The sequence below is a fragment of the Dendrobates tinctorius genome, unplaced genomic scaffold (genome assembly GCF_039654945.1).
Source record: "Dendrobates tinctorius isolate UK_male_01 unplaced genomic scaffold, ASM3965494v1 ptg000015l, whole genome shotgun sequence".
Lineage (NCBI taxonomy): Eukaryota > Metazoa > Chordata > Amphibia > Anura > Dendrobatidae > Dendrobates > Dendrobates tinctorius.
Window position 1 is genome coordinate 18604850 of NW_027361683.1, and position 14722 is coordinate 18619571.

Here is a 14722-nt window from a genome sequence, read left to right on the forward strand (position 1 = left end):
CGCATAAGACAGTAATCCATATGTAGTGCTCAGCAGACGGCACTGTACGTTTGTGGCCCTAAAGTCATTTCTAAGGCCATCCATACACATAAGGAAACTGGTGGTCCCGCACAAACTCAGCAAGGGTTCTGGGACCCCACAGTCATAGCGAGGGCTCGGTCACACAAACGTATTTTAGGTCTATGTGCACTGTGCATGTGGACAGCACTCGGACCAATGTTAATCACTGAAGCAGGGCAGATGAGAGAATTTTTACACTGACCGAACCTGCATGTCTACTAATCGGATGAAACGCGCCCAGAGGGGGGAAAAATAAACTGGATGCCATACGGAGCTACAGTACAGCAAATTTTTATAGCTATATTGTAATTATGTAACAGAAAACTGGAAATGGTCTTAGAAATGAATAAAGCTGCAAAATACAAATAAAAAAATAAAAACAGTCCACATTTCTGGATGAAACAATGATTTTTTTTATACGCTGGTGAGACATAGGAAAAGTATTGACTCTTCACAATTTAAAGTGGTGAAACCTACACGTAAAACTGTCTACTCAGATTTCAGGTGTCTAATATGACATTCTGTCTGTTAGCACAACCCATCTCATGGACTCCTATTGCCCAGTGGCTTCCCAAGCGCGAGCCTAATATGAATGCTCCCTCTGCAAACATCCCCTTGCCACTATATACCATCTCACAGCAGTCTCCATACACCAGCTCACGTATGCCAATAATGTCCATCACAATCGTGCAATTACAGACCAATAGATCATTACTGACGACTGAAGCAGACAGATCAGATCTAGCAAGGTCTGTGTCGTGTCCTCGCTTCTCTGCCATTTTATTAAGATACTGAGTCATGTAGTTTGGGGTAGTGGAAGACTGTGAAGACCTTCCGCGTTGCCTCTGCTTTGCCCAAACGCACTACCTTGGCTGGTGTCCCCTGTAGGAGACAGGATGAAGGAGCCATCACTGGCTGGTCATGGCACTGCTCCTAGCCTGCACATGCACCGCCAGCTGAAATCAAGTAACCCATAAAAGGCCGTGACAGCTCTCACTGTCGCCCACGAAACTAACCTGATCCCAAACAAGCCATTTCTACTATATACTCATGAGTCTCCACAAAAGTAAAGCTTCACTGTAACAGATGGAGGAGCAGGAAAGTTTAAAGGGAATCTGTCACCCCAATTTTGGCCTATAAGCTGCGGCGACCGCCATCAGGGGCTTATCTGCAGCATTCTGTAATGCTGTAGATAAGCTCCCCGATGTAACCTGAAGAGAAGAAAAAAAGTTTTATTATAGTCACCCCAGGTTCCAGTCAAATGGGTGTCGCGGTCTGGTGCCTCCCATCTTCATACGATGCTGTCCTCCTTCTTACTTGTCCCTTGGCTCCTGCGCAGGCATACTATATCTGCCCTATTGAGGGCAATGTATTACTTTACTCTGTCCTCAAAAGGGCAGATAAAGTATGCCTGCGCAAGAGCCGCGGCAGAAGTAAGAAGGAGGACAGCATCGTATGAAGATGGGAGGACCCGGACTGGGCCTTTAACACTTATAGTTATATGAACCTGTGACTGCGATCTCCTGATCCCTGCAGGACCAGGTTCTCCAAAACAGGGCACCAGGAGGGAATGCTGTGTGCGGCCATTATTTCCCCCCAGCAATAGTTAAAAGCTGTGAGGCTGGAGCGGGTCAAAGTCAGGAGATCTCCTCTATAACGTCCATTTGCACATACAGGACTAATGAATAGAAGCTGCCTACATAGACGACCTCCATTTAATGAGGAGCTCATTACCCAAACTTACATTGCTCTCCGATAACAGCGCCACCTGTGGTTGCAGGGGATAATGCCCCTTGCATATCTGTGCAGATGTATTTGGGATATTGCTAGCCACACTTTAATACGAATATCGTCATACTTTCCAATTTAGAGAAATAATGAGTATGTAGGATTTCGGCACTTTTCTATTTTCTAAGTAAGGCATTCGCCAGACACTGCAGCCATATGATCCCCGGCAGTCACCGCTCCAGCACTGCAGACACTGTGTGACTCATCCAGCCCCCAACCCTAGACAACTGCTAACCATTAGAAAAGTGCTCCGAAAATAAGCTAATGGCAGTGTAACATGAGGAGCAGCCTGAGCGCCCACAGCAGGACATGCTCTTTGTTCTTGCTGAGTAGGAGGACCCCCTCTATTACTACCACTCACATCCCACAGATAATAGCTCGGTCCTCATTGGGGCAAGCAATCTAAAACCTGTATGTCTGGAGTAGACATACAGAAACACGGGGGGACAGACTCCTTGCAGATGTTGTCCTTGGTGGGCTCTGACCCAGGACCCCAGCACTGAAAGGCTGCCAATACTATGGTATGGGCTTAGGGCAAATACAAACCAATCCAGAGGATCAATGCCCAGGGGGTGGGGGCAATATCCTGCAGAGGAAGCCTCAGATGTGCCACACTAATGGAGGGTGGTACAGGGGTGGCCGGTGCCCAGCAGCCTCTCCATCTGCTGGGAATGCGTGTTTATTTCAGAAGGGGAAAGCAACATGAGGGCAGTAGTGGGAACTAAAGATTGGGCAAGCCGAAATCCAACATGTCTGATCCCTAGCAGACTGGCACCCATACACTGACCCTGCTCCGGGCAGAGTACTGGAAGTCTACAGCCCTGCAATGCTATGCACAAGGCTGAAGTCAGCACACCCCGGGGCACAGCACTCCTCTGCCGCCGCTATCCCCACCCAAACGTGGTGTGCACCGTTCTGCCCTCACCTGGTACGCAGCACTCGGTCCACCTCACACCGGACTCATGCCCAGTGATTCGCACAGACAGCGACACACACAGGCAGGCCTCCGCCGACCATTAAGCCCGGCTCTCCATCGCTGCGCACTTGACAACGGAAATGACGCACACTTATCTCCAACCAATCACACTGAGTCTGAGATCTTCCAGTTAGCTGGGTAGCCAAGGGACAGCTTCTCCTATTGGTTACCAGCAATCCATTTGTTGCCTATGAAAGACACACCTACACACGCTCTAGTGTGATGACGTCATCTTGGAGCGGCGTTGTTTTGTGTTGTGAATGTGAATGAAGGCGGCGGTGATTGGCTGCTGACACTCAGCTCATAGTATTACTGGCAGCTTCATGGAGGGAGCTGTATGGGGGGGTGCATGAAGGAAGCTGTATGGTGGGGGCTGTATGGAGGCGAGCTGTATAGTGGGGCTGCATGAAGCGAGCTGTGTGGAGGGAGCTGTATGGGGGGGTGCATGAAGGAAGCTGTATGGTGGGGGCTGTGTGGTAGGGTCTGCATGGAGGGAAGCTGTATGGAGGCGAGCTGTATAGGGGGGCTGCATGAAGCGAGCTGTGTGGAGGGAGCTGTATGGTGGGGGCTGCAAGGAAAAAGCTGTATGGGGGGTTGCAGGCATGGGAGCTGCATGGAGGGGCTGTATGGCATCCTCTGTGATGTATACAGAAGTGTTTCAGTGCATCCTCTGTGATGTATACAGCATAGTTTCAGTGCATCCTCTGTGATGTATACAGCATAGTTTCAGTGCATCCTCTGTGATGTATACAGCAGGGTTTCAGTGCATCCTCTGTGATGTATACAGCATAGTTTCAGTGCATCCTCTGTGATGTATACAGAAGTTTCGGTGCATCCTCTGTGATGTATACAGCAGTCTCAGTGCATCCTCTGATGTATACAGCAGAGTTTCAGTGCATCATGTGTGATGTATATAGCAGAGTTTCAGTGCATCTGATGTATAAAGCAGAGTTTCAGTGCATCATGTGTGATGTATACAGCAGAGTTTCAGTGCATCCTCTGTGATGTATACAGCAGAGTTTCAGTGCATCCTCTGTGATGTATACAGCAGAGTTTCAATGCATCCTCTGTGATGTATACAGCAGAGTTTCAGTGCATCCTCTGTGATGTATACAGCAGAGTTTCAGTGCATCCTCTGTGATGTATACAGCAGAGTTTTAGTGCATCCTCTGTGATGTATACAGAAGCATTTCAGTGCATCCCCTGATGTATACAGCATAGTTTCAGTGCATCCTCTGTGATGTATACAGCATAGTTTCAGTGCATCCTCTGTGATGTATACAGCAGAGTTTCAGTGCATCATCTGTGATGTATACAGCAGAGTTTCAGTGCATCATCTGTGATGTATACAGCAGAGTTTCAGTGCATCATCTGTGATGTATACAGCAGAGTTTCAGTGCATCATCTGTGATGTATACAACAGAGTTTCAGTGCATCATCTGTGATGTATACAGCAGAGTTTCAGTGCATCCTCTGATGTATACAGAAGCGTTTCAGTGCATTCTCTATGATGTATACAGCATAGTTTGCATCCTCTGTAATGTATACAGAAGCATTTCAGTGCATCCTTTGATGTGTACAGCATAGTTTCAGTACATCCTCTGTGATGTATACAGCAGAGTTTGAGTTCATTCTCTGTGATGTATACAGCAGAGTTTCAGTGCATTCTCTGAGATATACAGCAGAGATTCAGTGCATCCTCTGTGATGTATACAGAAGTGTTTCAGTGCATCCTCTGATGTATACAGCATAGTTTCAGTGCATCCTCTGAGATGTATACAGCAGAGTCTGTGCATCCTCTGTGATGTATACAGCAGAGTTTCAGTGCATCCTCTGTGATGTATACAGCAGAGTTTCAGTGCATTCTCTGTGATGTATACAGGAGAGTTTCAATGTATCCTCTGTGATGTATACAGCAGAGTTTCAGTGCATCCTCTGTGATGTATACAGCAGAGTTTCAGTACATTCTTTGTGATGAATACAGCAGAGTTTTAGTGCATCCTCTGTGATGTATACATAAGCATTTCAGTGCATCCCCTGATGTATACAGCATAGTTTCAGTGCATCCTCTGTGATGTATACAGCAGAATCTCAGTGCATCCTCTGTGATGTATACAGCAGAGTTTTAGTGCATCCTCTGTGATGTATACAGAAGCGTTTCAGTGCATCCCCTGATGTATACAGCATAGTTTCAGTGCATCCTCTGTAATGTATACAGCAGAATCTCAGTGCATCCTCTGTGATGTATACAGCAGAATCTCAGTGCATCCTCTGTGATGTATACAGCAGAATCTCAGTGCATCCTCTGTGATGTATACAGCAGAATCTCAGTGCATCCTCTGTGATGTATACAGCAGAATCTCAGTGCATCATCTGTGATGTATACAGCAGAGTTTCAGTGCATCATCTGTGATGTATACAGCAGAGTTTCAGTGCATCATCTGTGATGTATACAGCAGAGTTTCAGTGCATCATCTGTGATGTATACAGCAGAGTTTCAGTGCATCATCTGTGATGTATACAGCAGAGTTTCAGTGCATCTTCTGTGATGTATACAGAAGCGTTTCAGTGCATTCTCTATGATGTATACAGCATAGTTTCAGTGCATCCTCTGTAATGTATACAGAAGCATTTCAGTATTTCAGTGCATCCTCTGATGTATACAGCAGAGTTTGAGTTCATTCTCTGTGATGTATACAGCAGAGTTTGAGTTCATTCTCTGTGATGTATACAGCAGAGTTTCAGTGCATTCTCTGAGATATACAGCAGAGATTCAGTGCATCCTCTGTGATGTATACAGAAGTGTTTCAGTGCATCCTCTGATGTATACTGCATAGTTTCAGTGCATCCTCTGAGATGTATACAGCAGAGTTTCAGTGCATTCTCTGTGATGTATACAGTAGAGTTTCAATGCATCCTCTGTGATGTATACAGCAGGGTTTCAATGCATCCTCTGTGATGTATACAGCAGAGTTTCAGTGCATCCTCTGTGATGTATACAGCAGAGTTTCAGTGCATCTGTGATGTATACAGCAGAGTTTCAGTGCATCCTCTGTGATGTATACAGCAGAGTTTCAGTGCATCCTCTGTGATGTATACAGCAGAGTTTCAGTGCATTCTTTGTGATGTATACATCAGTTTTAGTGCATCCTCTGTAATGTATACAGAAGCGTTTTAGTGCATCCCCTGATGTATACAGCATAGTTTCAGTGCATACTCTGTGATGTATACAGCAGAGTTTCAGTGCATCCTCTGTGATGTATACAGCAGAGTTTCAGTGCATTCTTTGTGATGTATACTTCAGTTTTAGTGCATCCTCTGTAATGTATACAGCATAGTTTCAGTGCATCCCCTGATGTATACAGCATAGTTTCAGTGCATCCTCTGTGATGTATACAGCAGAATCTCAGTGCATCCTCTGTGATGTATACAGCAGAGTTTCAGTGCATCCTCTGTGATGTATACAGCAGAGTTTCAGTGCATCCTCTGTGATGTATACAGAAGCGTTTCAGTGCATTCTCTATGATGTATACAGCATAGTTTCAGTACATCCTTTGTGATGTATACAGCAGAGTTTCAGTGCATCTTGTGTGAGGTATACAAAAGCGTTTCAGTGCATCCTCTGTGATGTATACAACAGAGTCTCACTGCATCCTCTGTGATGTATATATCAGAGTCTCAGTGCATCCTCTGTGATGTATACAGCAGAGTTTCAGTGCATCCTCTGTGATGTATACAGCAGGGTTTCAGTGCATCCTCTGTGATGTATACAGCAGAGTTTCAGTGCATCCTCTGTGATGTATACAGCAGAGTTTCAGTGCATCCTCTATGATGTATACAGAAGCGTTTCAGTGCATTCTCTATGATGTATACAGCATAGTTTCAGTGCATCCTTTGTGATGTATACAGCAGAGTTTCAGTGCATCTTCTGTGAGGTATACAGAAGCGTTTCAGTGCATCCTCTGTGATGTATACAACAGAGTCTCACTGCATCCTCTGTGATGTATATATCAGAGTCTCAGTGCATCCTCTGTGATGTATACAGCAGAGTTTCAGTGCATCCTCTGTGATGTATACAGAAGCGTTTCAGTGCATCCTCTATGATGTATACAGCATAGATTCAGTGCATCCTCTGTGATGTATACAGCAGAGTTTCAGTGCATTCTCTGTGATGTATACAGCAGAGTTTCAGTGCATCCTCTGTGATGTATACAGCAGAGTTTCAGTGCATCCTCTGTGATGTATACAGCAGAGTTTCAGTGCATCCTCTGTGATGTAGAAAACAGATTTTCAATGCATGCTCTGTGATGTATACAGCAAAATTTCAGCCCATCCTCTCTGTTTTATACAGCAGTCTCAGTGCATCCGTTGTAATGTATACAGTAGAGTTTCAGTGCATCCTCTGTGATGTATACAGCAGAGTCTCAGTGTAAAAAAAAAAACACGAAAAGGGCTAGCACACGTTTACTTTAAAATGAATGTTCAGGTGCACAAATACACTTTTGCCAATATACAAACATATGCAGTTCATACACTATGATGATTGTAAAGCGCTGTGGAAATGAATCACTCTTTATAACTGAGTAAAGTAAATACACTGTGCGTCACCTAACTGCGATCGATGAATATTATATGCAAATGCCTCAGTGACATCTTGATGTGTCGCAAGAAGGGTAGGCTAAACTGAGCCCCCCAATAGAGGAAGAGAAAACACCCACTCATTATATATACATGCAAGGAGGAATCGGAGTAATCAGGTGTATAGAATAAAAATTCATCTTTATTATAGTCAATAAAAATATCTAAATACAATAACAAGCATAATAGTAGTGGACAGAGTAATAATAAGACAACACCGCAGGGTGAGAGCAGCAAAACCCAGGGTGAAAACACTGCCTAACTGCATATGGGTGCACATAAATGCATGTGATACAGAGCAGACAAAATATAAAGGCATACAGCCAGTGCACGTTATACCACTGTGTGTCCAGGTAATGACAGCCCAAACCGCTGATGTAAAGAGCATTTGCGGCGGTCAGATATAAAACATATACGGAGGCAATGTCTTACCAAAGTAACTGCAGAGGCAGAGTGGACCCTGGGCCAGGTGGGGGATAGCCCGACGCGCGTTTTGCGTATCAGCAACCACGCTTTCTCAAGGGAAGTGTGTGTCAGGTGAGGAGCAGGACCTTCTTAAGCCCCATGTGACAGATCACATGGTGGCTGGTGGACCAATAACGGTGGTTCTCAGCGGCACATGCGCACTGGACGTCCCGAGCGCCGGCCAATACAGGGGAAAGCGTCACACATTACCCCGGGCGCATGGGGAGAAGGGAAGGTTCCCCGAAGCTCGGGGGAAGATTAGGAGACGCCTCCCAGATCGCCAGACACAAGGGAGAGCAGAGCGCATGCGCACAACCACTTGTATCACCAACGAAATGTTAGATCGATATACGGTTCAGATGTCAAAGCATATAATCATTATGGGCGCAAATACACAGTCATATTGATATACACAGTCCCAAGTGCATATACAGAAAATATCAATGTATCAACATAGGCACATAAATACAGTCACATCAATATATAAATTCTTATATGCATATACAGACAAAATCAGTGCATGAACATGAAAGTACGAGAAATGTAGGTCTTTAGCAAACAAGACAGCCGATACTGATGAGAAATGCGCTTCCGAATGAAAAGAGGTCCCACGGCAAACTAAAAAGGCTGAGAACCACCGTGATTGGTCCACCGGCCACCATGTGATCTGTTACATGGGGCTTAAAGGGAATCTGTCACCTACCCTTTGGCGGGCGATGAAAACGAGGTCAGTCCGGTCCGATGGGCGGTGTTCTCGATGTGTGCAGCCTCCCCATCCTTGCCCGCCGTCCGCAGGTTATTGCTGAATTGGAGTAGGTGCACGCCATTTTTTGCGCGTGCGCTAAGCATTCATAGCGCACGCGCAGTATGCTTTGCCCAACTGCGGGCAAAGCCGAAAAGCCGGACTGCGCATGCGCCGGTTACTAAGCCCTGGAACACAGCAAAATACTTCCGGGGCTTAGTTAACCGGCGCATGCGCAGTCTGGCATTCGGCTTTGCCCGCAGTTGGGCAAAGCATACTGCGTGTGCGCTATGAATCCTGACGTCCTCCCGCCCACCTCCACACATCGCTCGTCTCACACAGCAGGAAGCCCAGCAGGAAGCGCCCGACGAGAAATGGAGCCGCCCGATCTCGCGCGATCAGCGATGGACAGAGAGGGAGCTGGTCGGAGGTAAGTATCACACATAGCGATATCGCTAGCAATATCGCCATAACGTCACAAAATCAGTGACGTTTTAGCGATATTGCTAGCGATATCGCTTAGTGTAAAACCCCCTTAAGGGTCATTTGACCCTCTTTCAGGACTTCAGGGGGGAGCTCGAAATTTCTGGGACTTCTAGTGTCCACTTGGTGATCAAGACCCACGCAATAATACGCAATTGACACACAGGTGATTGAGGCTGTGTGCCCACGTAAGCGTTTTTTTCGCGTTTTTTAAGTGTTTTTACCAGAAAAAAAACACTTAAAAATTGCTTAAAAGAAGCATCCCATTCATTTTAATGCATTTTGCACTTTTTGTGCATATTAATGTGTTTTTTTCCATGAAAAAAACAGTTTGTGGTAAAAAAAATGCAGCATGCTCATTAATTTTGCAGAAAAGTCCGCGTTTTTAGCTATTTTCTATGTGTCTGGGGACGCGTGGAAAAAACGCATCAAAAATGCGCATTTTTTGCACAAAAAAACGCACGGAAAACACGCAAAAAATGCGTGGGGAATAAAAGCACGCTTTCTCGGAAGGAGTCCAGTTTTCATGCAGAAATGTTCTGCATACGTCGGCACATAGCCGAAAGGGAACCTGTCATGTAAAAAACACTGCAGATTAACCCCCATTAATAGCTGAACTGCCCAGTTCCCACACTTAGAGCCTCAATGCCAGGAGGAAATTAACTTTATTGCTCCCGGCAGGGTCGGGCTTTCAATTATAAGGATGCAGCAGATTTGGCTTGAGTCACCGCTCAGTGAATAGTGATTGGTGGCTGTAATCACGCCCCCAGCACTGACTAACAGCCGGCTCTAATGGTGAGCCGTCTGTCAGTTAGTGCCAGCTCAGTAATAAAGAGTAACCCCAAATCTGACTAAGAACTGACTCTAATGGTGAGCCGTCTGTCAGTTAGTGCCAGCTCAGTAATAAAGAGTAACCCCAAATCTGACTAAGAGCTGACTCTAATGAGTAAGACCCTCTAGGTCGAAACGCGTTGGTTGGAGACCACCAGAGACCCCATCTGCCTGTATGTCCTTATTCATACTTTTTTCTGTCCGATTTTAAGAATTTATAATAAATGATGAATTTTTAACTGAAGTCCAGCGCTGGAGATTCCATCCTTTATTTAGCTCAGTAATAAAGAGTAACCCCAAATCTGACTAAGAGCTGACTCTAATGATAAGCCAGCTGTCAGTTAGTGCCAGCTCAGTAATAAAGAGTAACCCCAAATCTGACTAAGAGCTGACTCTAATGATGAGCCGGCTGTCAGATAGTGCCAGCTCATTAATAAAGAGTAACCCCAAATCTGACTAACAGTTGAACATAAGGGTATCTGCACATGTAAGCGTTTTTTCGCGGTTTTAAGCGTTTTTACCGGCAAAAACGCTTGCAAGAAGCATCCCATTCATTTTAATGAATTCTGCATTTTTTGTGCATATTGATGCATTTTTTCCGCGAAAAAAAAGCATCGCTGTAAAAAACGCAGCATGCTCATTAATTTCGTGGAAAAATCCGCATTTCTAACTATTTTCTATGAGACTGGGGACGCTCTGGAAAAAAAACGCATAAAAAATGCGCAAATATTGCTAAAAAAAAACATGGAAAATGTGCAGAAAAAACACGCGTTTTCTGGGAAGGAGTCCGGTTTTCAGTCAGGAATTTTCTGCGTACGTGGGTACATAGCCTAATGGTGAGCTGGCTATCAGTCAGTGCCAGTTCGATAATAAAGAGCAACCCCAAATCTGACTTAGAGCCAGCTCTAATGGTGAGCGGGATATCAGTCAGTACCAGATCAGTAATAAAGAGTAACCCCAAATCTGACTTAGAGCCAGCTCTAATGGTGAGCGGGATATCAGTCAGTACCAGTTCAGTAATAAAGAGTAACCCCAAATCTGACTTAGATCCTTCTCTAATGGTGACAAGCTGTCAATAAGTGCCAGCTCAGTAATAAAGAGTAATCCCAAATCTGACTAAGAGCCAGGTCTAATGGTGAGCAGGCTATCAGTCAGTAATAAAGAATAAGGCCGGGGTCACACTGGCAAGGAATACGGCCGAGTGAGAGGCGCTAAACGCACACATTAGACACGGACCAATGATTCTCTATGGGGTCCCTCGCACCAGCCGTATATTTCTCATCCGTATTCTACGCTCCGTGCCACTCGCAGCATGCTGCGATTGTCAGCGTACTACGGCCGTAGTACGCCAATGCAAGTCTATGGGTGCGCAAAAAATACGGATTACACACGGACCACACGTGTGACTTGTGAGAAATACGCACCCGGTGTCTTTTAGCAAAGCCGGCAATTCAGTGCGCTATACAGTAAACTCACACTGACAGGTTTAATAAAGAAACGAAAGAATAGATATAGACACATAGAATACATATATATATATATATATATATATATGCATTCTATGTGTCTATATCTATTATTTAGTTTCTGTTATAAACCCTGTCATAGGGCTCCATTATTTGTCCATTTTGCAAGCCTGCGAGAAAATCTCGCCATACGGATGGCATACGGATTACATACGGATGCTGACATGCGCAAAATACACGACCACACCTTGATTACAGATAACATACGGATAACTGTTTAGGGGCCATTCATCCGTATTACGCATGTCAAATACTGACCGTATTTTGCGTCGGTTACTGTGACCCCGGCCTAACCACAAATCTGACTTAGATTCATGTCTAATGGTGACAAGCTGTCAGTTAGTACCAACTCAGTAATAAAGAGTAATCCCAAATCTGACAAAGAGTCAGCTCTAATGGTAAGCTGGCTGTCAGCCAGCGCCAGATCAGTAATAAAGAGTAACCCCAAATCTAACTAAGAGCCGGCTCTAATGTAACCTTTTACAGGAAGACCCCCTGTGGATCCAAGCCATGCGGCTTGAGCCCTTTGTTCAGCCAGCTAGGATTTCATACTATACATCTTAACGGTACATTGTGTATATTTCCGAAATACAAAGTTTAGGAGGAGCCTTACTTATAGCAATATTCAATGTGATGGATACAACCTTTATTCAAAAGAGCTAAAAACAAGACAACCACACAGAACTACCAACAACTAACCGTGTCACCTATAATGGCCCTACACTGGGGCCCTGATAATTTCTATCAACCAGCGGAGGTTGGCACACTAAACACAATCGAGATAGGCGCCCCCACTCCACGATGGCTGACCCTATTGCTCCTAAATCACCCTGGGCTGGTGCAACATGCAGTCACTCATTTACCCAGGAAAGGAGAGTACAGGTGTCATCAGTGTAGGTAGATTTATAAGCAACAACAGAAAAAGTGCAAAAGGTCCTGAGAACACAAGACATAAAGTGACATGTGCAAACAATTGAGTACTTGACTAAACTGTTCCCTGTGACTGGTAACCTTCCTGTCAGCGGAGGTTGGCACCCTACTGCTCAGCGGAATGGCGCCCCGGCTCCACGACGGCTATCCCTTCAGTCCCTGATATGGCTGAACTTATATCAGATAAGGATAGCAAAATATTAATTTAACAGAAGGTGTATATTTGACCCAATGGTCCATTTGTGGCTCATATGGAGAAAATTAATAAATCATATTGATAATGGAGCGCCCTCACACGCCAGGGCTGTGAGGTACTCGGTACCGGGCCGGTTGATCAGTTGTCACGGCAGCAGTGACCCGGTCCATGGCCCTGGGGCTCCATTGCAAAAGGAGTTGTTTCAGTGTGCTTATGGTGGTGAAAGTTTATAAGTGATTCGTGACGCCACCTGTGGTGTTCAGCAAGGAAGATGTTAAGCCGACACTCCTCTGGGACAGATGTTGTGGTGCAGCAATGATGTTATAGCCCTCCACAGGCAGGGCTGTAGGACCAGGGCAGTGTAGGTGAAGTGACACTTAGATGGTGTAGTGTCGGGCGCAGGAGGGATGTAGCAGTGTCAGGCAGGTTGACGCAGGAATAAGTGGAGGACACCAGGGCATGTAGTTCCAAAGCTTTACTCACAGTCTGTTGTGGAACAGGTACCAGCATCCGTGCCGTGTCCTCCGGGTCAGGAGCTCAGCCAACTTCCTGGCAAGATGAAGTTCTCCTTTCCAACACTCCGCCAACATATGTGCCTTTTCTGAACGTCTCCCTCTTAGCGCCTTTTAGTGAAGTACTCACAGTACTGAGTTACACTGGAGTTCCTCCTGTCAGATGTTCCTAAGAATTCTACTTGTACGTCAGACAGCTGTAGCCTGCTTCGGGGACTCCTTCTACCTAGTCCTGGCTCACACACGTTGCTGTTGTGCCCCCAAGTCTGGTGTGGGAATAAAGCGGTGACAACTTCTATTCCTCCGGTGTCTGCTGCAGGACCATTAGTATCCATACAACCTAGGGGACCGGACCCCGGCCTTGCGTTTAGAACTTGGGAAGGGTTCTCCTCTAACCCTGGTCCTTGTTCTCTTCTTCTCACGTTCCGTACTAATTCTTTTCTTCTTATGGAGAGTCAGGCTTTCTATCAATGTTCCTTTCTTGTGCCAGCGGACCCAGATCACTGAGGTCGGCTGCAGCACTTCCTTCATCCATCCCACTCAGGGGATCTCCTTTCACAGACTGACCTAGTCAGACTCCTGTGACTAACTGACTAAATCCTATCCTCTTCCCGCTCTTTTTGTGCAAACTAAACTCCACCCACCTCCCAGCATGCTTCGTGTTTCAAGCAGGGAGCCACCAAAGGATGCTTTGCTACACTACTATGTTGTGTGGGATGCAGGTGTTGGAGTGTGGTCAGGTGTCTCCACCCTACCTGGATAGTGGGGCACCACACCTCAGGAGGAGGTGCAGTACCTCTGTGGTGACTGAACCCTCAGGGGCACCACATACCCCCCCATTAAACACAGCACGTCCGCGAGCTGCAAGAAAACAAAGGTTGACAAATACAGGAACATACAAAATTTTTATAATGCTAATATACAGTTCTTATCTAAACGTCCCAATGTGGGTGGCACTCATGCTTGAACATTACAAACAATTTAACTAAATATCTATACTTTACTATAGTACCTAATTCAAAAGTGCTTTTGGCAATAACTCACTACCACTTCATGTGTCATCATTAACACACTTCTTCACTTTCTCTTTTTCTTCACATTTACTACTTTCTAAAAGCCTAAGTGACAACCGTGGCTACCTGGTTCGTCACCTAAAATTTTAAATCTTTATTCAGACTTCAATATATACTCTCTTTTTCTTAAACATCATAAAACATTCGCTGTAAAATCTGTAAACACTATCACTATTTACTTCTTTATTACAAAAATACTAAGCATCATCATTTTCTTTTTTTTCTTCTTTAAGTGCAATTCTATAAAGAGTAGACACTGGTCCAGCCAACACGTCTTGAAATGTCCCTATTCAACAAGGAAATGAGGTAGTCCTTATTCCAGGAAAGTCCTATGTAAAACCAAAAGAGAGCACCTAATGAGGTGCAAACTATTTACATGACAGCTCTGGATCACTCAGTGTCCATGATCTCCACAGTTCAAGTGTAAAGGCTGCCAACTAGACTGGGCAACAAAAACTGGAAACAGTTAAACGGGAAAAACATGATGAACAAAAAAAAAACA

General features: G+C 45.2%; 1 protein-coding gene across 1 annotated transcript in view; it reads right to left on the reverse strand.

The window, feature by feature from the left end:
* STK40 (serine/threonine kinase 40) overlaps positions 1-2967 on the reverse strand; it is an 89698-nt gene extending 86731 nt beyond the window's left edge. The window contains exon 1 of the mRNA XM_073562584.1: positions 2774-2967. The gene's annotated coding sequence lies outside the window, so the exon portion shown is untranslated. The remainder of the gene's footprint in view (positions 1-2773) is intronic.
* Positions 2968-14722: the final 11755 nt, after the last annotated feature.